Source organism: Neomonachus schauinslandi, chromosome 6 (assembly GCF_002201575.2).
Source record: "Neomonachus schauinslandi chromosome 6, ASM220157v2, whole genome shotgun sequence".
NCBI lineage: Eukaryota > Metazoa > Chordata > Mammalia > Carnivora > Phocidae > Neomonachus > Neomonachus schauinslandi.
Window position 1 is genome coordinate 58,635,935 of NC_058408.1, and position 27,130 is coordinate 58,663,064.

Genomic DNA, 27,130 nt, shown 5'->3' on the forward strand with positions numbered 1-27,130 from the left:
CTTAGAGGATTCTTTTATGCAAGAGAGCAAACAAGTTCATCTACTAACTTAATGTCTATCATTTATAAAATGTGCTACAGTTAAACTCTTAAGTTAAGAAAATATAATTACCCCAAGTCCTTAAAGAGCACTGCACTCCAAAGAATTACCACACACAAATTTCTGCAATATTTCTAAATTCAGAATATACAAGCACATTACTCAAACAACTTACACACATATTACTCAAACAACTAAGTCTTTCCGAAATAAATCTGATAATGGTTTAAAAGAAGTAAAACTGTTATATACTTTGGAAAGCAAAATATACAACTTCCAACCACACGACTTTTCATAAACCATAGTGCATTCTATTATCAGAAATTGATACTTCACCCTCACTGGTGATCAGAAACTGACCAGTGTCCATTGTTCTCTCTCTGCATAAACCTCAAAAAAACCCCTAAAGGCAGAAAAATTTAAACAACATTCAAAATATGAATGGTTTGACTGTGCTGTAATTATTGTATCTGCACTTTTTAAGCTAACTTTTTAAGCACATCTTTTCAATATACGTGTATCAAAACATGTATCAAAGCCAAGCTATTTTTCCTTTTCTTGTCCAATAAGTCATAAAGATTTATTATACTTACATTACTGACCAACAACAGAATTGTTGTAAAACATGTATCATGTATCAAAGCCAAGCTATTTTTCCTTTTCTTGTCCAATAAGTCATAAAGATTTATTATACTTACATTACTGACCAACAACAGAATTCCCACCCACAAGTTAACTGTACAGTAGAGTATGTATCCTAGATCATCATATTAGGGGTAGGAAAAAAGAGAACTTACAAAATCCCATGTTCCCAGCTACTAAGAAAATAGAAGCCTCATAAGTACTATATAGCTCAAAACTGAAATTCAATTGGGGATGTAATATTTTCAGAAAATTTGAAACAATAAACAAAAAGAGGGAAAGAGAAAGAGATCTGAAAGAGGGAAAAGTTGGGAAGAGAAAACGAAATTTAGGTAAAGATTAAAATTTATGCACTGTATTATAAAGGTCCTTTATAAATCCAAATTCATTTTAAAATTTGGAGATATAAAAATTGAATAATGTATATATAACCTGGTTTACTCACAAAGTTACATTTAGCATTAAATTTAAAGCACCATTTGTTCACAGTTATCAACTTACTTATGGTTTGTTGTTGTCTTTAAGTAGGCTCCATGCCCAGCTTGGAGCCCAGTGCAGGGCTTGAACTCATGACCTTGAGACCAAGAGTTGGATACTTAACCAACTGAGCCACCCAGGCACCCCAACTAACTTATGTTTTTAATGGGAACTAAAGTTATAAACGCATTTTTTAAATTGTTATTATTTTTAATTTTTTTTAAAGATTTTATTTATTTGACAGAGAGAGACACAGAGAGAGAGGGAACACAAGCAGGAGGAGTGGGAGAGGGAGAAGCAGGCTTCCCGCGGAGCAGGGAGCCCGATGCGAGGCTCGATCCCAGGACCCCGGGACCATGACCTGAGCTGAAGGCAGACGCTTAATGACTGAGCAGCCCAGGCGCCCCTCACATCATTTTTTTTTTTTTTTTAAGTAGCAACACCTCATTTTTATTAGCCCATGAGAAACAGAAAAACTCTGACAGAAGGAACTATCAACATAAAAGCAAAAGGGAAATAAAAAATATGGTCTTCTTGTCTTCCACATAGTGCTAGGAGATACGGAAAATCAATAAATTTCAATATTTTAACAAGTCACTATATAAAAGCAAACACATTTTACTTGGAAATCTAAAATCTGGAGTCTTCTTTTAACTATAAGACCTTGGGTCAAAGTAACTTAACTCCTCTCTACATGAGGGAGGAGAGTCTTAGGGACGTCAAATCCCTTCCAGATCTAAAAGTTATAGATATTATCTTCTATTTACTCTTTATTAAATAAATTTTAGGCTTTGCTTCCCCAACAACTCCTCTCATTAGGAAGGTACCATGGCAAGTGGCTCCTAGTGCAGCTACAGAAATCAGACTCAAGGCTCTACCACCTAGTGGCTGGGTGATCCCAGAACAAGTTACTCCAGCTCCCAAGCCTGTTTCCTTGTCTATAAAACAGAGTAATAATAACACTACCTATCCTCATAAGGTTGCTGTGAAGATGAAAAGAGAAAATGCTTAGCATAGTCCTGGCACACAGTAAGATGCCTAATTAATGTTAGCTGGCATTACTGTTCTGTTTTGATGGTTTTTAAAAATGCTATTACTCCTTCCATCAAATAGATAGATAAATAATAATTTACTTAACATTTCCATTTGGGTGGTTTCTCAGTTTTAACCTTTTTAAATAAAGGGTATATAAACATTTTTGTGCATAAAGCTTACCCCAAATTTAGGGAATTTCTTTAGGATATATTCAAGAAGTTAAATTACTGGATCAAAATATATGGATGTTTTGGCTTTATAAAAAGGCTGTATAGATTTTCATTCCACCAAGTATATGAAAGCGCCCAATTCACTGCATCTGAGTCAATCAGTACTGAAATTCATTACTTTCATTTTTTATAATTTGATTTAAAATATTTCTCAATGTTGCTATAATTACCATTTTGTTGATTATTTGTGAGGCTGAGAATTTTTTCTGTTTATCAAAAATAATATAAGAACAGGGGTGCCTGGGTGGATCAGTCAGTTAAATGTCTGATTCTTCATCTCGGCTCAGGTCATGCTCGGGGTTGTGAGATCGAGCCCTGACTTGGAGTCTGCTTAAGAATCTCTCTCCCTCTGCCCCTCCTCCCCTCTTAGAAAAATTAAAAATAAAATTAAAATTAAAAAATATTTTAAGAACAACCTCAAAAAGATTTTTTAAGTAAGGAAAAAAGTATAAAACACAGAAAGAAGGAAATTTTTTAAAAATCGAAGATTAAAACAAGCATAAAATTAGAATGTAAATATGCAGTTATTAAACTAATGCATAATTTGGCACTAAGAATCCTACCAGCTAAAGCAAAGAAAAAATTGTTCCATGTCCTGAACTTTGCCTGGGGAAGGTGGGGGTCAGGGTACAACAGCATTCTATTCCTCAAGAAAAGCAAAACTTTTTTCAGACATTTAGGATCTAAAAGATACTTCTTAGATGGGTCTTCATAAAAAGGATACAAAGTAAGGACAACATTCTCAGCAACAGCAAATCTGATAGAAGGGCTCATTTGCTGCAACTGTATTTACCTTAAATTTAAAAAATACAAGAAAGTAGGGGCATCTGGGTGGCTCAGTCGATTAAGCGACTGACTCCTGATTTCGGGTCAGGTCATGAGATTGAGCACCACATCAGGTTCCCTGCTCAGCAGGGAGGCTGCTTCTCTCCCTCTCCCTCTGCCCCTCCCCTCGCTTGCACTCTCTCTAAAATAAATAAGTAAATCTTTAAAAAGAATACAAGAAAGTAAAATAATTCACTAAATATAATTTTGGTACACAAAATTTAGTACTATAGTCATTTCCTAAGTTATTACTATACTGCTATCTGCAATTTCTGCTTCTAATCCTCCATCTTGGCAAATCTCTAGAATTGAAGGCTTGATCAAATTGAGACAAGCTTATCTACAATTTCTCAACTATTTTTATTTATTTTATATATTTGCAAAAAACAGATCTATTTCTTGCATATACTCTAGAAAGGATATATGAACTTGGTAATAAGCCAGAGAAGAACATACAAAGTTCTGTCCTTTGCTATCACTGAGGTACATTAGTAGTGTCATTGGAGGGCCTTCCTGAACCAAAAATCTAACTATATTTCATATTCTGAAACATTTTTTTTAAAGATTTTATTTTTAAGTAGTAATCTCTACACCCATTGTGGGGCTCAAATTTACAATCTCCAGACCAAGAGTCATATGCTCTACCCAATGAGCCAGCCAGGTGCCCCCCCCCCCCGCCCCCAGAAACATTTTAAAGTATCTTTCCAGGGGTTCCTAGCTGGCTCCATCAGTCAGAAGATCATGCAACTCTTGAATTCAACTCTCAAAGAGAAGGAATTTGGGGTAATAATTTTTTAAATGGTTGCTAAAATGTTTCAGACAAATTCCAATATGACTAAAATCCATTATATGACCCAAATAATTTCTAAAAACTGCAATAAGATTTTATTATAAAATTGTGTATATCAATCATTTAGTCTGAACAAGATTTTTCATATCTATTCTTTTTTAAATGGCAAGATTTATCATAGCTTTGGTCATTCATTTTCTTTCTACCCCAATGCAGGGCATCTTAAGACATTTTGAAGATAGATAGAACCTTCTTCATCATGGCCCCATTTACCAGATAAGGAAATTTTTGCCCATAGAGATTAAGACCACAGAAGTAACAGTGGCAAAATGGGTAGTGGAAACTTTCCAAAATTTGGACAAGAAACCAAGCATTCTGGCTTCTCAGGTCCTACAGGATAATGCAAATGTTAGATGCTATTTTTCCATCTGTCAATCAAGTACCCTAAGTACCTGCATTCTTTCCTCCTACTAATGACATGAAGGTTCAATGACTAGGACAAAATTGTGCTTTGTATTCTCACAGCAGCTATGATAAATTTCAGAGATGTTTTGGCTTTTATAACATTTGCTATTCTTCCTGTTATGTTTGTGTCATTTCCTTAAAGATGCCACTGGAAAACGGCTATGTAATAAATATGTAATATTAGGATCCCTGCAAGGTGCAGTATCCCACTCTGGAGGTCAGTAGCTGCTGTTGCCTCAGGCCACCCTGCAGCTGCCCCTGCTGAGCCAAGGCCACCAGGCTGCAGAACATGGCCATTCCCCAGCCAGGCCCCTCACTCCTGTCCTGGCCCGGCCCACCTATATGCGGATTTTTTCTCAATAAATATCTGTACAGTAGTGTAAATGTGTTTTCTCTTCCTTATGATTTTCTTAACATTTTTCTTTTCTCTCCAGGCGCCCTGGAATAAATCTTTTAAAAAAATAAAATGAAAACTAAAATCTACTTTGCAAAGAATAAAAGTTATGTAACACTAAACATGGTGTTGACTTTGTTGTTTTATTTGATATCAGAAAATTTTGTCTTCCACAGTTTACTGCTTATCTATTGACAACATTTTAAAATCAAAGGATCCTTTTTAAATATGGATAATCATTTGCTTTGTATGTTTGTAACTTTGTATGACACATTAAAAATTACAGCACTTGTTTACACTTGCGTTTTTACCATGAGGTTCCAAGTCATCAAAAGATCTGAAAATAATAAGAAAGAGCTTATATAAATTTACAAGTTCTGGGGTAGGAAAAATTTCTGGATTCCAATTTCCAGGCAATGTGCTCAGCAATTTATGTACATTATTACCACATTTAATACTAAACATAGCTATGTAAGGAAGGATTTTTACAGGTAAATTCTCAGAGCCTAGTTTCTTTCTTTCTTTCTTTTTTTTAAGTGCCTAAAATAATGTCTGACACATAGTAAGCATTGGAATATTTGCTGAAGGAAGAAAGTTACTGGTCAGATATTCAAACATCAATTTGTCAGATTCCTGGGCTAGTATTCTTAATTACCATGCAATAATGCCCCAAGTTAAAAAATAAAGTAGAGATGAAAGCAGCAGCAGGCAAACGTAAGTTATATAGAAACACTAAAGATCCTTTCTCAACTCAGAGACAATTCCTCAAAATTCAACACAAATAAAGAAAGAATTCATTTTGGGATACTAAGGAACGAGAGAGAAAGAGAAAGAGAGAGATTATGTTTGCACATTAATAAGTATGACTGATAGACCATTTTCTTAATTGATTATTCATGTAGAGATATATTTATCCTATCAAAAGCAGATATCATAAATATATTACTATATCCAAAGTTTCAATTCACAGCAAAACAATTACTACAAACTCATGAAGGTTTTTCATTTTTTGTTACTCTGCTAATAAAAGCAAGTAATAATTCCAAATATGAAAAGTTGGGTCCACATAAATCAGTTAAGTTGTGGTTCCTGATTTGGATTAATTTTACATAAAGGGTACATAAGTAAAAGTTAAGCTATGGAAAAAAAGCATCCATTTGTTTTTCTCATCTATCTCAGGACAAAATCTAGTCAATTCTATAGCTCAGACCATCTTGTGACATAGACTCAAGCATTTACTGTTTCGACATGTCACCAGTGTAAGAAAGTTCTGTGATTTGGGTTCTTACACCATGAGCTTTTCATTCTGTTTTTCAAATACCAGTTTTAACAGTCTTTCAGAATTATCAAGGGCAAACAGCTCTTCCAAGAGGTCCAGACCATAAAGCTTGGCACACACATACTTTTTAAAGATGTCCATGTCCTACTGTTTCTCTTCTATCACTGTTTGTAGTGCTGAAAGTTGCATTCATGGCATTTACTTTGACTGTCACTAGATAAGCTGAACAACTCAGAATTGATACCTCAATGCCCCAAACAAAAAGTATTAAAGCTGGTGCTTCTTACTTCATCCACAATTAATGTCCACAATACTTTATACAAGTGCAAAGGAGTAAGCAGCGCTTAAATGCGTAATTATTCCTAAAAAACACTCAACAGATAATTTCATTTCCAAATCTTTGAAAAAAGCAATTGACAGTAACAGATTTTCTGCTGTTAATATCTTCCTTAACCAATCAAATAAGGAAGTCAACTAAAGTTAGCTGGAAACTGGAAGCAATACTCTTAAATTATTTTAAGTTCATCAATTCCTCATTAACACTGGAAAATTACATAACTTCCCTGTGCTTCAGTTTCCACATCTATAAAACACAGATAACATTAAGTACACTGTAGTGCTGAGGTGAGGATTAAATGAGGCAAAAAACAAAAACAGTGACTGGCACATGAGCTAAAAACAAACCTGATAAATTATTTTATATAACACAGAACCATTCCATCTTAAGCTAATACCGCCAATTGAGATTGTTAATTAATTTTTTTAGCTCAAGCAACAAAACTTGCTGTTAACTTATCTACTTATAGCAAATTTTGCTTTAAAATTCTTATAACAGCATCACTGCATCTGCTCAATTAACTTTGCTGATATCACTATGTTTACAACCCAGCAGTACCTAGAAGCAAGGAGATTTCTGACTCCTCTTTAAAGGAGTTATTTCACCGGGCACTAGAAAAAAGATTCTGTAGACCATTTGGAGTCATGCCTGGAGAAGACAAGTAGGTCATAACAGAAGAGATGCTGTGCTAAGGTTATTGCTTTATATTGGCCAATGAGAAAGAGGAGAGAAGGAGGACTGCTGGTTAACTCCTATCTCCTGGGTGACAATTTCATTACAAAACAAGGAGTCCCCTAACTCAAAAGTTCCAGAGTTGAGTTCTGAATCAGAATGGAAATTCCCATAAACATAATGTTGAAAAACTCAGGTAGGGCTTCAAACCACCACAAAAACAGTACCTTCATCAGGACCCTGGAAGCATTTATTAAAGATGTCTATGCAGCAGCACAAGAAAAAGGAGTTAAAACAACAGATGACTTTCAATTATCTGTGAGACACTTTTCTTGGAACAAATTAACAATTATTGCACAAGCTCAGGCAAGGCATAAACCCAAGTCACTTATCTGTTGTCCCACATATTAAGTCAGAAATGGCAGGAACCCCTTCACTACTTAACTACTGCCTGATGTTAAGTATTTTTCTCCTCCTTTAAAGCAATAAAGTTACCAAGTATATAAAACACACTCATAAATTACCTCTAAATAATTGCCAGAATTCATTTCAACTCTATTCTTTCCCCTAATATGTTAATTTCCCCACTACCCCACCCAAAGCACACATCTTCCAATTTCTTCATCCTTTCATTTTTTTATCTTTCTGACTTGAAGAAGGTTCTGTCTTTGCAGCTGAGAATCAGGATTGAAACATTTATACTCCTAAGTGAACTGGCTATTCATACCTTTTGACCATTTTTCTCTTGAGATATTTGTCATTTATTTTGGATGTCTAAGAGTATTTAATACATTAAGAAAAAATTAACTCTAGGGGTGCTTGGGTAGCTCAGTCGTTAAGCGTCTGCCTTCGGCTCAGGTTGTGATCTCAGGGTCCTGGGATCAAGCCCTGCATCGGGCTCCCTGTATCGGGCTCCCTGCTCCGCGGGAAGCCTGCTTCTCCCTCTCCCACTCCCCCTGCTTGTGTTCCCTCTCTCACTGTGTCTCTCTCTGTCAAATAAATAAATAAAATCTTAAAAAAAAAAATTAACTCTATCATATAAGCTACTAATATTTTCTCCACACATCACATACCTTATTTATATCTGTGGATTCTTTTGGCAGGTAGAACCTTACATATTTTACACAGTTAAATCTATCAAATCTTTTATGAGTTGTGTGTCACGTCAAAAAGGCTTTCCATGGGGCGCCTGGGTGGCTCAGTCGTTAAGCGTCTGCCTTTGGCTCAGGTCATGATTCCAGGGTCCTGGGATCAAGCCCCACATTGGGCTCCCTGCTCCGCGGGGCGCCTGCTTCTCCCTCTCCCTCTCCCCCTGCTTGTGTTCCCTCTCTCGCTGTGTCTCTCTGTCAAATAAATAAATAAAAAATCTTAAAAAAAAAAAAAGGCTTTCCATTCCCAAAACTAAATTAAAATTATCCCTACTTTTGTCCTAGTACTTTTCTGAGTTTTTCTTTAAACATTTAAATCTTTAATTTCTCCAGAACTCATTTTTGTGTATGGCATAAGGAATGACCCTGACACACAAATTCTTTTTTTAAACAGACGGCCAACTGCCCTAATACCACCCTGTCCCTCTACCTAATGTCAATTTCAATCATTCCAGGCTCCTAAACTCTGGTTTAATGCTGACAGAAAACTTCCATGTCTGCGTTAAAGTGATCACTTTTCAAAGCATATTGTTGTTCAAGCGGCTATGTATTCTGCTTCTAGCATTCCCAGCACCTGCTAGAATGAAAATAAAAGGGAAAGGTGGGATGGGAGTATCAAATTTGGCTACAATGCCAAAATACGACCATTAAGCCACCAGAGCAGTTTATTAGGCATGTGTACACCTGTCTATGCATTAAAATTACCCCCTGAACTGCTGCCTATGGGCAGCACTTTTAGCTATGTTCTTTTACTCTGGCAAAGCAGTAAAAACTATGCAACATAAACATATTTATTAGAACTGAGAGCTAACTATGCCTTAACAGCTTGGCAAACAAGGACAACATGAGGAGTTGAACACGTAATCCAAATATCAAATATCAACCTTTTCCCTTATTTGTAACACCTTTTAAGTAGACGATTTAACCAAGTTTTCTGTCAGTGGCAAACTATGTTTTTAGAGAACAGTGCCTGGACTGACAAAAGGAAAAGGAAGCCTAGAAAAGAAAAATTTTCAGGATGTGCCCAGCACTGTTCAGGGCAAAATACACCTTAGCCAGCAGAAAAGGTATGTCCTGACTATTAGCATAATTAATTAATTTCCTTGGCCTTCACCAAGGAAGAGTCATTAAGCAACTCTTCTGATTATAATTTGGCTTCTCCTAAAGCAAGATTACATACTGTTGAATGGCCAACAATTCTAGTCCACCATGCAAGTATATTTCTCTTGATAGGTTAACACCAGCAAGCATTGTTTCTACTTCTGTCTGATCCTGTATTTGGTTAGAAGGAGGCCTGCCAATGAGCCTGCCAATGTGGTAACACCCTTTGAGGGGCCACCTGAGTAGCTGACTAGTCTTCCCGAACAAGACCGCCTTCTCTCTCTCTCCACCTTCAATAATAAGTACGAACAAACAGAATTTCAAACCCAGTGCAGCCCAATATTTATTCTGAAAAAACTTCTTACTGCCAATACTCCTGTACTAATGTGAATACAGATACACTTCCCTCCTCAACATAAAGTTCAGAGAAGGAATATTTATAGAAGATTGACTAAAGGATACACACTACCTCTACCTAATTATTCCAAAATCTCTTCCTCTTTTAGCTGAGATTCTGTTTTGAATCATCCTCACCTCTCCACCACATAAACGCCTTTATTTGAGGTCCTCTGGTTATGTTTGGCCTATAGAGGGGCATTACGAAATTTGCTACAATGAGGCCACCGATCATTCCACAACATGGGGTCCTGTTTATAGGGCCTCAGAGGAGAAATTTCCTTCTAATCTTAGTGTCAAGGAACTGTGCTTTTCTTAAAACAAAAGTGTGTTTGCTTTTAAATGTTATGGGCATAAATGGACTAGGTTTTTTTTTTTGCACCATCTAATATGAAGTTTAGAGAAATATTTATGCTCCACTGAAAGCAAATATTAGATTTTTATATTAGGCCTTTGATTTTATTTTACATCTTTATTTTGCATTTCTTGCTAGCTTATGAATCTTTAAAAAACACCTTAAATTTGGGGGGAGGGGACAAAATGAAACAAATGGAGAGTCTGCATTAATGCATCATAAGAACAACTGTCTTTAAATTTAAGGGGCCAGGAAAAAAGAGTCACATGAGAAGTCAAGGGGGAGGAAGGATTTGGAGAATAGGATGTATGGATTGAAAAAATAAAATCCAGCCAACTCTCAATTAACTGGGGAAAGAGGGAAGGGAAATTAAGAAGGGGTACAGAGAAAAGATGAGGGAATATCCCAAATAATTTACTTATTTATATAAATTAGACAAATGAAATGAGACAAATTAAAAAATGACTGTGTAAACTTAACCAAAGTTAAGTTTATGATTCTGCTCTCCAAGATCACAGTGCCAGAGCTGACCAGTCCTTACCCAGACTACAAACTGTCCCCTCTCTCTGACTGGACAGCTAACAGATGGCTAGAAAAAGCATCTGACTACCAAGATGATAAATACAGCTAGCATTTATTGATTACCATACAGGGGTCAATGAGAGATCACTTAGAATACGTAGATGTTTCTGCCGATCATTTTTTATTCTTTCAAAAATGCACTACTTCCTTTAAACAATGGTTAGTCTGCATACAAGCTGGTTCCAGATTAGTAAGACTTGGCTGTCACTGAAGCTCTGCTAAGTGGAAGGGAAATTAGCTAGGGAAAGATCCAGGGAAAGAGAGCAAATGTGTAACAGCCACAGAAGGAAAGAGAGCAAATGTGTAACAGCCACAGAGAAGAGAACCTTGGCACATGGGATACTCCATAAAGGCAAGCACTATGGCCATTACCAACACAAACTCAGAAGAGTGCCTTGCAAACGGTAAGCATTCAGAAAATATATGCTATGCATAAACTTGTTAAACGAAATAAATTATTCTGTAGAATACTACAAAGACGCTAAATAACTAGCCCATTGGCCCACAGCCAGTAAATGGCAAAGCCAAGATTCCAACCCAGATCTGTCCAGTTCCAGAGACAGAGCTCTTTTCACTTCCCTATGTGTTTCTCATGGCGGGAGATCAACTAGATCTCCTTGGAAAGTAAATTTTACTCAAAGTTGTATAATTTTAAATATTTGATATATAAAACAAACACCAGTGCGTTACGAAAGAGAATAAAGAATTCATAATTACTAATTTTAGATTACATGGGCCATGGCATATTTTCATTTTGTGATAACCCCAGGCTCTCCTAAGGATACAAGTTCATTCTCCTCTTCCACTAGAAGTACATTAATAGAAGAAAATGTGAAAATCAAAACACCACTCCATCAACACTTGTCGACCCTCCCCGGCTGGCAGCGGCCATCCGCTGAAGCGAAGCCAAGATGGGCGCTCCCAAGCGCACAGGAGGTTCGGCTCTGCGGACCGGGGGTGGGGGGGGCAGGTGGCCCGCCACTCCGCACTCCCGGCCCTGCCCACCCGGCCAGGCCAGGTCGCACGGGCGGTTCCGGGGCACGGCGGCCGCAGATGCCCAGTTCCTAAGGCGCCACCCACGGCAGGCTTGGCCAGCGCGGTGTAAACCAGCCCGTCTGCTCGAAGCCTTCGGGGTTGCCCAGGAGCGAGCTGGACCCCGCTACGTGGCTCTGAGAGTCCCCAGGTCTTACAGGGTTGGTGAGGATTCCACATACAAAATCTCAGAGGTTATCCTCACTGGTCCACGCCGTAAAGCTCTCAGAAGAAATCCTGCCCCCCACCCCCACCCCCGTGCATCACCAAACCAGTCCCCCAGCACTGGGAGATGCCAGGGCTGACACGTGCGGGCCGCAAGGGCAGCGGAAAGGGCCACAGGTTTCCCCGCACCGTACAGCCTGGGGAAGATCAGCTCCACCGTAATATAGGTAACGTCGGTAAAATTCTTACCTAATAAAGAGCAGTCATATCTGCTTAAGTGTTCTTTGTTAAAACTAGTTGTCTACGTTGTCAAAATTATGAAAGTTAAACTGCAATAACGTTTGAAGACTGTTAAGTGATGGTGTTGTTTCTAAGATGATGCTTTTGTCTTTGCTTTATCTTATTAGGGAGTTTATATAGGTCAGTGTTTAAAATGCTGTTTGGTGTAACAGATGTAAAATTAATTCTGTAAAAGGAGAAAACAAACACATCCTTGTTAGGCACCAAATACATAGGAAGCATGAGTTAAATGTCAGGGACAAAATGCAGTCCTTAACCTCACAGAGCTTAGGCTATTCTGGAAAAGAGAAACAAGTTCACCAGTAATTAAAAGTGCTATCAGAGATGGCTGAATAGGATGTACAGAAACAGAGAAAAGGTCTCTAACTCGGATTCGGACTTTGAAAGTCTGGGGAAATGGGGAAGGGAGTAGGGAAGTTGAAGAGTTCCCAGCAGGTGACCCAATCTCTTCTCTCATCCCTAAACTACTTCTCAAAAGACGGGTAAGAATTAATTAGATGGAAGAACGGGGAGGTACTCATGGAAAGAGAGTATTTAAATTATAAATTTTCAGGAAAACCAAAAGTATTCTGAAAGGCTGGAACCAGTACAATACAGCAAGAAAAAAATCACTGCTTTACATTTGAAAAATATACAGAAAAAGAAAAAAATTTAAAGAGATGCCCAACTTACAGTAAAAATATGAAAATGAAAATATGCTAATATTTTTCATCTATCAACATAGCAAAAATTTAAAAGAGCTTGTGGGGAAACTGGTACTATTAAATGCTGCAGATAAAATATATACTGTAGGTAAAAATATACAATGACAACACAGCTAAAATTTTTAAAGCCATAATTTTTTTATCCTACAATTCTTATTACTAAGAATTTATTTAAAAAAAATAAAACATTATAGGACGCCTGGCTGGCTCAGTGGGTGGAGCATGCACCTTGATCTTAGGGTTGTGAGTTTGAGCCCCATGTTGGGTAAAATCTTAAAAAAAACACACACACACACACTATAGATGGATGCTTATAACTATGGGGGAAAAAAAATCTAACATATCAAAAGGATCAAGTAAATTAGTTGGTCCGTAAATTAGTTGGTCCACCTATACAATAAAATACTGTGTAAACATTGAAAAGGATGAGGGGAGATGTGGAAGAATACTCATGAACAACTGTTAGATAAAAAAGGCAGGTTATGGGGCGCCTGGGTGGCTCAGTCAGTTGACCATCTGATTTTTTATTTGATTTAGGCTCAGATCGTGATCTCAGGATCCTGGGGGATGAAGCCCCACATGTCAGGGCTCCCTACTCAGTGGGGAGTCTGCTTCTCTCTCTTCCTCTCCCCTCCCTGCCGCCCCCCCCCCGCACTCTTTCTCTCTCAAATGAATAAATAAAATCTTTACAAAAAAAAAAAAAAAGGCAGGTTATGTTAGTTTTGAAGAACTGAAACCTGAAGCCATGTCAGTATTTTCTAGTTTTATAAGACAAGGTAAAAATTGCCCCTCTGCTGGCCTCTCTGTTTAACCTAAGAATCACCCTTGATCAGCTATGGTCACCCTGAGTCATAATTCAACAATTAATTTGTCATTTGTTATTTATGCCCCTAGAAGTTATTCAACTAAAGTTGAGACATCTTAAAAAAAAAAAAGTGAAGAAAGAAAGCCTTGAAATTTCCCAAAGGTTACACCTAGCAAATTAAAAAAAAAAAAAAAAACCTGTTTATTTTACTGACCTGAACAAATCCTAAATAGGGAGCCTTGCAAAAATTTAAGAAAAGAGGAGGGGGGGAGGTTACGTAACAGATGTACACTATGATTCCTTTTTAAAATTATGTGCACAGACATGAGGGGTCAGGCACATCGGGGGTGATGCACTATGCACTAGTGGGCATGTGTCTGCACACACTCACGAGCACATTCCAGAAAGGGGCTCAATAAATGAACCAACATCATACTGGTCCTTACAGCATTACGTTACTGATAAGACAAGATTCCAGCATCATGAGCTGGCAATGGCTCTGACACTGTAGTCTAAGTCCCTAAATTCACAACATGATTTCTTACAGCAATACTCGTTAAATTATTAATTTGTCTTCCCAGGCTACAGTGATATTTACAATGTCTATCATGACATCAAAGGATTTTCACCAATTCCTTTCTAACTGTTTGGTATATAAGTGTATATATATTAGTCTCCCTAAACAGCATTCTTGGCTGACTGCATGAGAAAGCACCAGCGGAGTGGGGGTGAGGGAGAGTGGCTCTCAGCAAGGCAGTGTAAAGAAAAATATTTCAGATACAAACAGCATAACAACTAAACAGGGTGACACTGGGCAAGACTAAACAGGGTATATATGATTGAGAACACCAATACTATTAAATGACTAACTTATCAGAAACAATGATCAACCGCCATGTTTCCTCAACTGAAAGCTACACCCCTGGTTTAGTAACAGCTTGGTAAGGGGTAAAGGGAATGGTAAACAAATGCATGGTATTTCCCTGTACATCAATTTTAAGTCACAACTCATTAAACATTAAAATATTTTATTTATATTTTCTTCCAAGATTTTATTTAAATTCAAGTTAGTTAACATATAGTGTAATATTAGTTTCAGGAGTAGAATTTAGTGATTCATCACTTACATATAACACCCAGTGCTCATTATAACAAGTGCCCTCCTTTATGCCCATCACCCATTTAGCCCATCCCCCACCAACCACCTCCCCTCCAGCAACCCTCAGTTTGTTCTCTAAAGTCAAGGGTTTCTTATGGTTTGCCTCCCTCTCTGTAAAATATTTTAAAGACATGTTAATCAAAATAATATGCAACAGTGTAAGTCCTAATTTCCTAAGTAGCAAACTGGGTCATGAAAAAATATAAAATAAACAATTCCCCAAATAAAAATTATCTGAATGTTAACATCTGCAAATAGCTTCAGTTTTAAATTCTTAACAGAAATCCAAATTGTTCAGGATTTATGGATTACTGGATTCAGCAGTATGTACAGTTTCAAAATATTTTTTAAAGATTTTATTTATTATTTTAGAGAAAAAGAGAGAGAGAGCAGGGGGAGGAGTAGAGAGAGAGGGACAAGCAGACTCTGCACTGAGCACAGAGCTGGATGCTTAACTGACTGAGCCAGCCAGGCGCCCTGCAAAATATTTTTAATAATCAACATGTGGAGATACCTGAAAGCTAAGTTAACAATAGATGCAGTAATCAGTTGTCCATCTCTACAAATAGCAAGATAGAGATGAATATACAATTGGCTCTAGACCATACAATTTGGGCTTGGAAACCGTGTAAGTGCACTAAGGATAAACAGTTGCTACATACTTCATCATCCAAGTGACTCAAAACAGAATTTACTGGTTAAGAGCATGATAATTCTCTTAATTGCCTACTGCCACAATCAAAACAGGTCAGAGACCTAGATGCACCACTCACCCTCCTTAAACCACAGTTTCCTCACGTGAAAGATGAGGATGACAACCGCACACACCTCATGGGTCGTGGTGAAGATTAATGCAAAAATGCATATAAAGCATTTTGTACCTGGCACAAAGACTCAGTAAATATTATTGTCACTGGAAATTAATACACTTGGTGGAGGGTATGAAATCTCTTCCACAGATTTTGCCTGTGTATTTGGCCATTAAAAAGGACAAAGATTATATAAAAATAGCCTTATAATAAAATAATCTTCAGCTCTTCAGCTAAATCTTATTCTTCCTAGACAGACCAAACTTGAGTTCCTTGAAAGTGCTGTGTTTTCACTAGTTACAAGAGTAATGTATATACTGTGCCCTTTGCTTAGAACATTTGCAATCCTACTTCCTACTTGGCCTTGGACTGATTAACTTTCATTCATCCTTCAGGTCTCAGTGTAAACATCACTTCCTTAGGGAACCCTTCCCAAATCCTCTTGTCCAGATTAGGTGTTCCAAAAGGTATCTTACACTTCTGGCCATATCTTACTCAGAGTACTCTGGATTTCCCGTATTTTACTCAGTTACGTAGGAACAGTGTTATTTAATGTATGACTTGCCCAACAGATTATAAACTCTGAAGACAAAAACTGTATCCATCTTACTATTCTATTTCCAGTGTTGGGTAAATGGCAAGGAATAAAAGACGCTCTATAAATATTTACTGAATTAAGTGAATGCAGAAGGACCAGTCAGGTTGGTTAATTATAATCCAATTCATGCTCACACTGAGAACTATTACAGTTCCCGATAAGCTTAGTATCCTTGTTCATTCACATTCTAATAAGATGTTTCAAGTTTAAAATCTAAATACCACCTTTCTGGACTACCTCTCTCATGTGAGCTCTATTGCTAAGATAGGATCAAATCTATCATGCTCTATATTCTTTTTTTGTTTGGGGTTTTTTGTTTTTTTAATTTAAATTCAATTAGCCAACTTACTGTACATCATTAGTTTCAGATGTAGTGTTCAATAATTTATCAGTCTATGTATTTTTTAAAGATTTTATTTATTTGAGAGAAAGAGTAAGCAAGAGAGAGAGAACAAGCCAGGGGAGAGGCAGGGGAGAGGCAGACTCCTTGCTGAGTGGGGAGCCCTATGCAAGGCTCGATCCCAGGACCCTGGGATCATGACAAGGCAGACGCTTAACCAACTGAGCCACCCAAGCACCCCATCAGTCTATATTCTTAATATATTTATTAAAATGGTATTTAGATGAAAGCGAAGCTACTCAAAGTATGTGTTTACTGGCCTTCACCCAAAAGATAGCTTAAAAAGAAAAAAAAAAGTATGAAAACAATCCATAAATTATCCATGAGAATCTTATGGGCCAGAAAAGTTAGACATCAGAAAGCTACACAGTGCTACAAACAGAATAAGGACCTAGGTGTTTTTTGTTTTAAATTTTGGTATTGAAAGAAGACTTCAACTTCCTCCATTTTTTTTTTAAGATTTTATTTATTTGAGAGAGAGAGAGAGCGCACAAGCAGTCGGGGAGAGGCAGAGGGAGAGGGAGAAGCCCCCGCTGACGTGGGGCTTGATCCCAGGACCCTGGGATCATGCCCTGAGCCCAAGGCAGCTGCTTAACCAACTGGCCCACCTAGGCACCCTGAACCTAGGTTTCCTAGCTCTGTTTGTCTTTACACTATGTAGCCTTTTTGATACATTGAGAACCTCTGTTCAAAATAGTCTAAGCAATAGTCTTGGAATGCAACTATCCTAATTTAAATTAACCTTATCATTCAATGCTACTGAATCATTTGTAAAGCTTTTTTAAACTAGGGATGGCCAGATCTCTACTGTATTAAAAACTCTGGAGTAAGGCCTGGGCCTTTGCATGTTGAGAAAGTTCCAAGGGTGATTCTTATCCCAGCAAAAACTGAGAACTCCTAATTTAATCAATCAAGCATTATCTGCTAAATGTCTACTCTGTCCCTAGCAATGTGTTCTTGCTCTCAAGGCTCTTAGAGGAGACAAGATTTACTTATATAACTCAATTAGAGAAGAAAATAAGACTGTGTATAATGAAGTGCTGAATTACCTAAATGAACACAAATTAAGTGCTAAACTCAGAGAAACTAGGACAGTAGCAAAGGCTTGAAAGATCAGCTATTTTTGGAGACAGAATAACAGATAGGTCCTTTATGATAAACAAGGACAAGAAATTTCAAACAGTGTGCTCAGCAGGAGTCCTCAAGGATCCTGTGGAAGTGCCTTAAGGGCCACAATGGAAAACAGAGGGAGGATGCTTTTCCTGCCCCTGACAACTATTTCAATCAGAACAGCTCCACTCTTACCTTTTACACAATAAGCTTCTGCCTAAAATTCATTTTAAAAAGAATTAAAAAAAAAAAAGAACTCCAGTGACTTTTAAAAGTGTGAAAACTCTCTTATTTACAAATATGAAGAGGGGGGAAAAAAATCAGTGAAGTAACTTGTCTCAAAGTCACAAAGCTAATTAGTGATCTAGAACCCAGCTCTCTCAACTCACTATACCACATCACACACTGACATTCCAAAGGAGGGGACAGTGTGAGTAGACGTTCTCACGGAGCATCCCAAATGTCAGCCTGACCAAAACAGTGGGTTTACTTTTCTTTTTAAGATTTTATTTATTTACTTATTTATTTATTTGACAGAGTGAATGAGTGTGTAAGCAGGGGGAGCGGCAGGCAGAGGGAGAGGGAGAAGCAGGCTCTCCCTGGTATGGGGTTCGTCCTGTGATCATGACCTGAGCCAAAGGCAGATGCTTAACCCACTGAGCCACCCAGGCATCCCTGGTGGGTTTACTTTCAAAATGAGATGGGGACTGTGGAGTGGGACGCATAGGGGGTGGGGAGGGAGGATGAAAAAGAGCCCAAACAAGCATCAGACTAAAATACAGCCACCCTCCCAAAACAGCTCTTCAACACAAAGTTTTAGGTAGATTTTTAAAAAAATTAAAATCTTCTAAAAGAAACTGTGTTTGTGGTGGGCCTATAAAAGGGGACTTCCTGGGTGGAATTGTTGAGTCATGCTCTGTAAGGAAGTAGCATAAGATAATGCATAGGCAGGGATGGGGGCTAGATAACAGAAGTTTATGTTTGCTACAATGCAACACCTCCACTGGGTAAAACTTTCAGAAGAGTAGCAGGGGAGTATACTCCCTCTCCCGGGGTGTTGGCTGCACAAGGAAACATACAACCTGCAGTAAGATGCCCCACAGAAGCAATCTAAAGCTAAAGCTTCTCCTTCTCTACAGCAACACAAGTAATAAAATTGCTGATTTTACTCTTGTGCTCCTGTAAGAAAAACTATTGCAGTACTTTAAAAATGCTTCTGCTATCAATTTGTTACTCCCCACAGCATCACTCTAACACTGGTATTATCACCATCTTATTGTTGAGAGAAACAACCACAGAAGTCAGTGGCAAAGTCAAAATGAGAGGTCTAGAATTTACAATGCTCAGACTCAATGCTCAGTCCACACACATAGTGGCATGAGCACAAATCTCAATCCTAGTATTTGTATGTTTATTACACATTTAGTTCAGTAAAACTGTTCTGATCTTCACAATGAATTTGTAGCCTAATAATATCCACCCAATCATGTCTCAAATGACATTTCCAAAATTGAATTCATTGCCTATTCTCCAAATGGCTCCCTCTTCCAACCTCCCAACCTCTGTTCATTCGGCACTGCTCTTGGTAATCTAAGTTCAAAACCTTAGCATCCCCCTTGACTCTAACTAGCTGCTAACCACTTAAAATTAAGGGCTTTTATCATGGCTAGTCCAGAACAAAAAAAAATTCAATGGCTCCCTACTGCCTAGCAGAAGAAATCCAAACTCCTACACCACCAAAGCGGAGTATTCCGAGCACTCCAGAACAGTCCCAAACTACCTGCCACCACTCCCCACTGTACAGCCTAAGTAACAACTAACCTGGAAGTCCTGCTGTTCCCCAAACACTGTGCTTACTGAGCACATGACCTTGTGAAAGTAACTTAATCTAGGCTTTATTTTACTCAACTATAAAATGGGCATAATAATACTTGCCTGAAAGGACCAACTGAGGTAATGAAAATGAGAGTGCTGCTATAAACTTTAAAGTACTATAAAAATACAGACATTATCATTATGTCATGGTGATGGTAATTTTATTTTATTCACACCTGCCTTGCTCCAGAAAGGACATAAAGGCAGCCCACATGAAACACAAAATAACAAGAGTTGAAAGATGGAAGCAATAAAAGAAATATAAAACAAAAGTTAAGGACACAAAATGGAACTGGGAATGAGGAGGCTAAGAAAAACTCATACCATAATTACCCATCTCACCTTTCAGGTTAAGATAACTTGGTCTAAATGCTGCAGTTGATTAAAAGGAAACTAAGTCAATTAGACAATCCAGTGTCCAGAAGACTAAAAACAAAACCATTGGTCAGAAATAAAATAGTTCCTAATAAAAGACCTGGCAAGAATTTCTTCTAAAGGTCCTTATTCTGTTTGATTAACTGGACAACATACTCAACGTATTTATCGTGGATTCTCTATTTTATAATATCATTATTAGAATGAAAGCCCATTGAGGTCAGGTAACTGTCCTGTTTGTTATCTCTAACAGTGTGTACAGCAATTAGTCAACAAACCACATGCCTCAATTTTTATCTACTGGTTTCCATGGATGGTCTCTGCTTCCTATTTCCAACCATCTTGCACACCACCATATTAATCCTAAAATATCACTTTTATCACAGGATTCCTTACTTCAAAAACTTCCAAAAGCCTCCCTGCACATAGAAAAAATGCCTCATTCTTTATCTACAATCTTCAACGTTTCCCCAGCAATGTGCTTCCCTGTCTTCCCATTCCTCCAAATTCTTTTTGCCTTTCTTAAGCTCAGCTTTAAGACTCATCTTCTACTTAAAGTCTTCTCAGACTGGCAGTAAAGTAGTAGAGGGAGAGATTGGGGGTGTAGGGAGGAGGAGTCTAGAAAGTCAGAAGTCTTGTGTTCTGATGCCTAACTCAGAGTTAAGACTGAAGGCAAGACACTACACCACTGTGAGAGCATTTCCTCATCTATAAAGGCTTTAGGATAGATGGTATCTACATTACCTTCCAGCCATAACAGCTCTAGGATGCTTTGGTTCCTACAAATTTGGACACACCCTGATCTCTACTATGAACATTTTTATCTGCTACATATTTTAATATATAATTACATACACTGTTTTTTAATTTTCCCTGCTAAGAAAACATACCAACTCCTCCACAACAGAGTCTTTTATTTCCCTTGTTATCCCCAAAGACAACTGGCATAAGTCCGGGTACACAGCAGATATATTTTCTAAGCAATTAAATAACTCTTTAAAAGACTGATTATAATATACTGTCTTGCTGCAGTATGAATCAGCAAAAAAAAAAAAAAGGTCTTTTTTTCATTAAGCAGACCATTAAAATAAGTGTACTAAAACAAGAAAAATAGGTAAGTCACTTTTCTCTAAAAAAGTATATTCAGTCCATAAGTTACAAAGCCAGTCAGCACAACCCCATTATTTAAGGTGACCACATTAAACAAAAAACATAATGTTCATTTCCCAGCCATTCCTGTTTATATCTTCTATTGCAAAGAGAAAGATGACTAGTCCAAAAAAAAAAAACAAACCATAATTTTTATTATTTTACTGATTTAACTTTATATACTACTGTTATGATTCCAACATAAAAACCAATAAAGTTAGAGAATTATGAAATAAATCATGTCACAAATTAAACTGTACTTTCAATGACTTTCAGCATTGCAGACTAAGTAAAGTTACTACCAATACTCTTATTGAGCTTAGTTTTGTGCTTTTCACATTCTTTTTTTTTTTTTTTAAAGATTTTATTTATTTATTTGAGAGAGAGAGAATGAGAGAGAGCACATGAAAGGGGAGAGGGTCAGAGGGAGAAGCAGACTCCCCGCTAAGCAGGGAGCCCGATGCGGGACTCGATCCCAGGACTCCAGGATCATGACCTGAGCCGAAGGCAGTCGCTTAACCAACTGAGCCACCCAGGCGCCCTCTTTTTTTTTTTTTTTTTTTAATTAATATTATGTATCCTTTTTCTGGATGAATATCCAGTTTCCTGGACCATACTTAAAAAAAAATCTGATAAATCTAAAGGTTTACTGATGCTTCTTTTGCTCATTAATAGTCTTGTCAGCAAAATCTAGGCAATGGTGAAAACTTAAGTATTTGCTTAATTGGAAAACAAAAACAAAGAAGCTGTATCAGCCAGGGAGCACAAACAAGACAACATATCAAATGCTCAGTAACACCCTCTAGTAAAAACACACATGCACACTATGTGAAGAGCTTCTTTAAATCAGAGTATCTGAAACTTAAGATAATTCTCATATTCCAAATTCTAAATATATTGTAAATGGATCAGAAAGTCAGGCGATGGCTCCACTCATGCTATTTTGTCCCACTGTTATTACTGCTGAAAGAGTGTATAAGGCTCACAGCCAGTTTAGAACATAGAAATATTGCAGTACAAAATAAAACAGATTTATTCCTAAAAAGAAATACAGGAGGGAGGCTGGGAAGATGGCAGAGTAGGAGCATCCTAAGCTTGCCTCTTTCCATGGATACAATTAGATAACACATCAGTGTAAATAACCTAAGAAGAAATATAAACCCACAAAATTATTATCTTTATTCACAAAATGTCAATAATGTGCAAAAATGTTGAGCAGAAGATGGATAAGGAAACTGCTTTTCTCTATGATCTGTAATCGTTACCTCTTTCAACCCTGATTCCCCTCAAAAAGATATTTATCTTATTTAAACAATACAATAAAAGAATTAAGCAAAATCCCTGCCCAAAGAGTTTCCTAAAAGAGAGGAGGAGGAGGACGAAAGAATTCATTCAGAAGGGATACAGAAACTCAAGTAAGACAGATGTATAATAACCAAATCCAAACTCTAACACCTAGCATTGGATTCCCTTGAAGAAATAAGTAATAAGCATGTTCGCTCAGGCATTTAACATTAAAAGACGAAACAGAAAAACAAGAACATAAATGACCCAAAAGGAGCATGTTTTGTCCATGACTTGTTCCGTTCGGGAAACAATAATTATTTAAATAGTTCTAAACATAATCACTTCCATTGGGAAAACACATCCTGCTTAAAACTGCGCTTTCACAGTATTTACTCATCACAAAAACTGTGTAATTGAACAAATACTATTGTATAAAAGGAAGTTAATAACAGCCATATACCATTATTTTAAAAGAAAATTATTTTTAATAGTGCTGGGAAGACCTATATGCGAAGACTAGAGCTGTGGGTTTTCAACAAAAAACAAAACAAAAAAACCATTAATAATAAGGCAATCACCACTACATAATATTATAGTCTTCCTAGTACAAAGGAAACACATTCATGAAAGTGAGTGACCAATTTTAAAAACAACTTAAACACACACCTAGACACACACAAATCCAAGATCAAATAATTCAGATTCAAGAAACTTCAAATATTTCATTTTTAATGCAAAATACATATGAAAGATAACATTCAAATTTCTAGTTCTATCATGTTAGAAGCACTGGCCTAAGATATTCAAAGCTCCTTTACACATCTTTGGTGGCTTGATAAGAGTAATTTAACATTCTGAGCCCTAGACTTATTCCAAAATCCAATGACCAGATGAATAACAGATTAACAATTACTTCAATCTAGGTAGCAATAAAACACATTTATTTCTTCTTGCTTTATGCTGCCTATTGATGCAGAGAATAGTAAATTAAAAATATGGCAGAATACTATACAATTTAAACCTGAATAATAGTTCGCTGTTCCTTGACTACTGGGATTTTTGACAATGACAAAATGAAAGGAATTAGAAATTAGTTTGGGAAAGATGTTAAAAATTAGAATGATAGCTTGGCAGCAGAATGGTCCTTTCAGATATTAAAAACATTTGGTCAGCTGTCACATGAATTTTCAAGACCTAAACTCAAAAGTACCATTATAATTAATAGGTGGGGCAAGTTAAGAAGGAAGTGACAGTGGATCTTCTGAAAATTTGTGAGAAACCGCCTGACAGATGCCTAAGGAGACAGGCAGATTATAAACCTACTAAAGCTTAAAAGTAATCTAAAATTCTGTATCAAGCTTGGAAGACTTAGGCACAGCATCCTACAACATTCCCAGAGCATTTTAATCAGCACTTTAAGATAAACTGGTAAAAACTACGATGAAAAATGTCTAAAAGGAGTCTTCTGTCAGAAATCATAGGTGGAATCATTACCTCACAACATAACAATTCTAAAAATCACTAATCAATCAAAGTAAATACACAAATTTGTCCAAAAAGAAGTTCGATTTATTTTTTAAAAACTGTTTGCAAAGCACATGCTTTCTTATGAGTTATCTACCTTATTTTAAACACTATAATTTCAACCTAAAAGAATATATAGCCTTCATTCTCTTCAACTTCACTTTACTCATTGAAATAGGTTCTAAGGCAAATGATCTCTCCTTCTTTAGCCTGGCAGCTTCTTACTTGAGTTTGGGAGGTCACAAAGAACCTCTCTAAAATAAGCATTTATATTGATCCCTTCCATGATTATACTTACTTAAAACCCATAGTCTCCTTCTGAGAATTTGAGGAAATGAATTTTTACAATAGCATAGAATGCCAACCAAAATATAAGGCCAGTTAACAATACTCATCCTTTTCTCTATTACAAAAATTCTAACAGTGGAATTTTGTTTATAAAATGCAGTGTACATTTTATCATCTTGGATAAAATACCTACAGCCTCGGTAGTGGTTAAATTGCAGCTATAAAGGAAATTGTCCCGAGATAAATGGTTTCCCTATGAGAAGGTTTCACTGCTACAGTTCACCTCAGGACAATAAATCAAATTAACTGCACCTTGTCCTCTGTCCAATGACATCATCAGTTTGACCACATCTTGGGAATCGGGTGCAAAAACATATGCTATTTAAGGCATGAAATCTTATTACTGCTTTGTGTCCATTCGACCTCATGCTTCAGGTCTCCAAAGCAGTCATTCACCTGAACATTCACATGAAAGCTACACATTTTTTTCCTGCTGCATTCAGGGCCTGCCTACTGGAGGTGAAAGAGGAAAAATGATGAGAACTGGTAATGTGAAACTGGCTTGCTGTTAGCCCATCAAATCTACAATTTTGTTACAAATTAAACTGAAGACTAATGTCTCCCAAAATATGTACCTAGCAACTGACCATAAAGTGCCTTTTAATTTCAAAGGTTTAACACATCCCTGCTAAATAACACTTCTCTGGTACTTTACTAGCAGGGGTAAAAAAAAAAAAAAAAAAAACACCAATAAGAAACAACACTGTGTTTTTAAAAAACACACTAAAACTATAAAATAAAAAGGAAAGAAAACTTTACCAAGGGAAAGACCAAAAAATGAAAATTACTGTTTCTTCTAAATAACAAAAGTTAGCCTAACTTTCACAGACCAACTGTCCTAATTTTACATAAAACATAAAATCAATTCTGACAACTTCAAGAGAGGTGGGTGTGTTGGGAGGAGAGTAAGTTCCAAGATCAGGGTAGACAAAATGCCTATGTTTCTTCTTCTATGTTCCCTCATTTAACCATGACACAAACACTCAAAGAAAACACAACCCCATTTTCTGTCTTTAGAAGGGCTACCGGTAAAATAAGCAAACCTTGACAGGGATAGCACAAAATTAATATCAGCCCTATTTTAAATCAGAATGAAGAAGCTGAAAAGGAAATGCAGCACTGAGACATTCTGAAAGTGCTGTTAATTGGAATTTCTAAAACACTTACTCTACAACTCCTAGGGAAAAAAAAAAAAAAACCTATTGGTTTTACAAATACTGCAGACCTTTACAAAGCCTGGAAGTGTTTAACTTCGAGGTAGAAGCCAAGGGGCAGGGGAGAACTATCACTAAAGTAAAGTGATTTATTTGTATTAAATCAAAATAGGTTTCATTCGCCTCTGAAAATGAGAAAAAATTTTTTCCTTAGGCCTAATATTACTGCAAACTATAAGAAAGTCTTTTTAAGAGAAAACAAAACGCGACAGAGTTGAAGCTTAGCTAGGAGCTGCCTTAATGCTGGTTAAGGCCCCAGGAGGGTTTGTTTTGCCCGCGGAGGACGGGTATGTGTATGGAAGTTGGTGGGGGAAAGTCACTTTGGTTATTAGTAAATAAATCAAGCGGCAGAGAATGAGGCCTAGGCAACTGCTAGAGGAGCCAAGGCCTAGCTCTCCCCCTGCTCTTCCCAGCACAGTCTGGGTTTGATCTCAGAGGCCCGTGGATTGCCAAGGAAAAAAAAAAAGAATCATATCGAACCACAAAAGCACATGGGGCGAATGTAAAATATAAACACGGCGTTGGGCTGTGAGTGGCTGTTATTAAAGGTCTGAATTACTAAACATGAGAGGCGGGGAAAGCCAGGCGGCCATTTCAATAATATAAACCTCCCCGAATTAGACATTATTCAAATGAGAGAGGTTCGGCTAAGCAGAGAGTAAAGAGGACCCAGCACCCAGCAAGAAACCACCACCACAGAACCGGGGAGGGGGATCCCCGCCCCTACCTAACTCCCAACAGGAGAGGGGAAATCTAGAATATTATCAACTTGTCAGGCCGGCCGGTTCTGGGGCAGGGGCAAGAGGGCAGCCCTCTACATCCGAGCTCTTGAGAGGCCTCCGGGTGCTTCTGGGGCCTGGGAGCCAGAGGCCCCCTAGGGCCCCCGGCCGCGTCCGTCCCGGTCGGGCGCAGAGGCGGGGGCGCGGGGAGGGGCAGGGCGGCGATGAAGATCAGACCACGCCAGGCACCTCCAACCCAACTCCCCGGAGAAAAGTACGACCCACGAGGGAGAGTGGGCTTTTCCAGGACCTACAGGGACTGCTGACCGATGGCCCAGAGCACATGGGGCTGCCCCAGAGGACATCCCCCTCCGAGGGGAACTTTCCACGAGGGCCGCCTTTCAACCCTGTCCGTCCCGGAAGGGTGCGAAGCGGACCCCTGCGCGGGCTCCCCAACCCCGCCGCCCCGAGGCCACCTCACAGCGCCCACGACCGCTCACCCCTACCCACCTACAGCGCAGGCCTGGCTCAGGTCAGGCCGCCACCCGGGGGACAGGCGGGGCGCGGCCGAGGTGCCCGGGGCCGTGACCCCCGGGCTCAGCCCCGCTCGGACCCCCGTGCGGCTGCGGGGCGCGGGCGCCAGCAGAACGTTCTCCCCGGGCGCCCCCCTCCCCCGCCCGGGCCCTCTCCCGGGGCGGGGGGGGGGGGCGCGTGTGGCTGTCCGGCCGCCGGTGTCCGCTCCGGCCCCGCCGCCTCCCCGGCATTGTGCTCTCCACCACCTCCATCCCCC

The 27,130-nt window shown here is 38.3% G+C and overlaps 1 protein-coding gene across 1 annotated transcript in view; it reads right to left on the bottom strand.

The window, feature by feature from the left end:
- POU2F1 (POU class 2 homeobox 1) overlaps positions 1-27,130 on the bottom strand; it is a 178,861-nt gene that overhangs the window by 151,169 nt on the left and 562 nt on the right. The gene's annotated exons all lie outside the window — the stretch shown is intronic.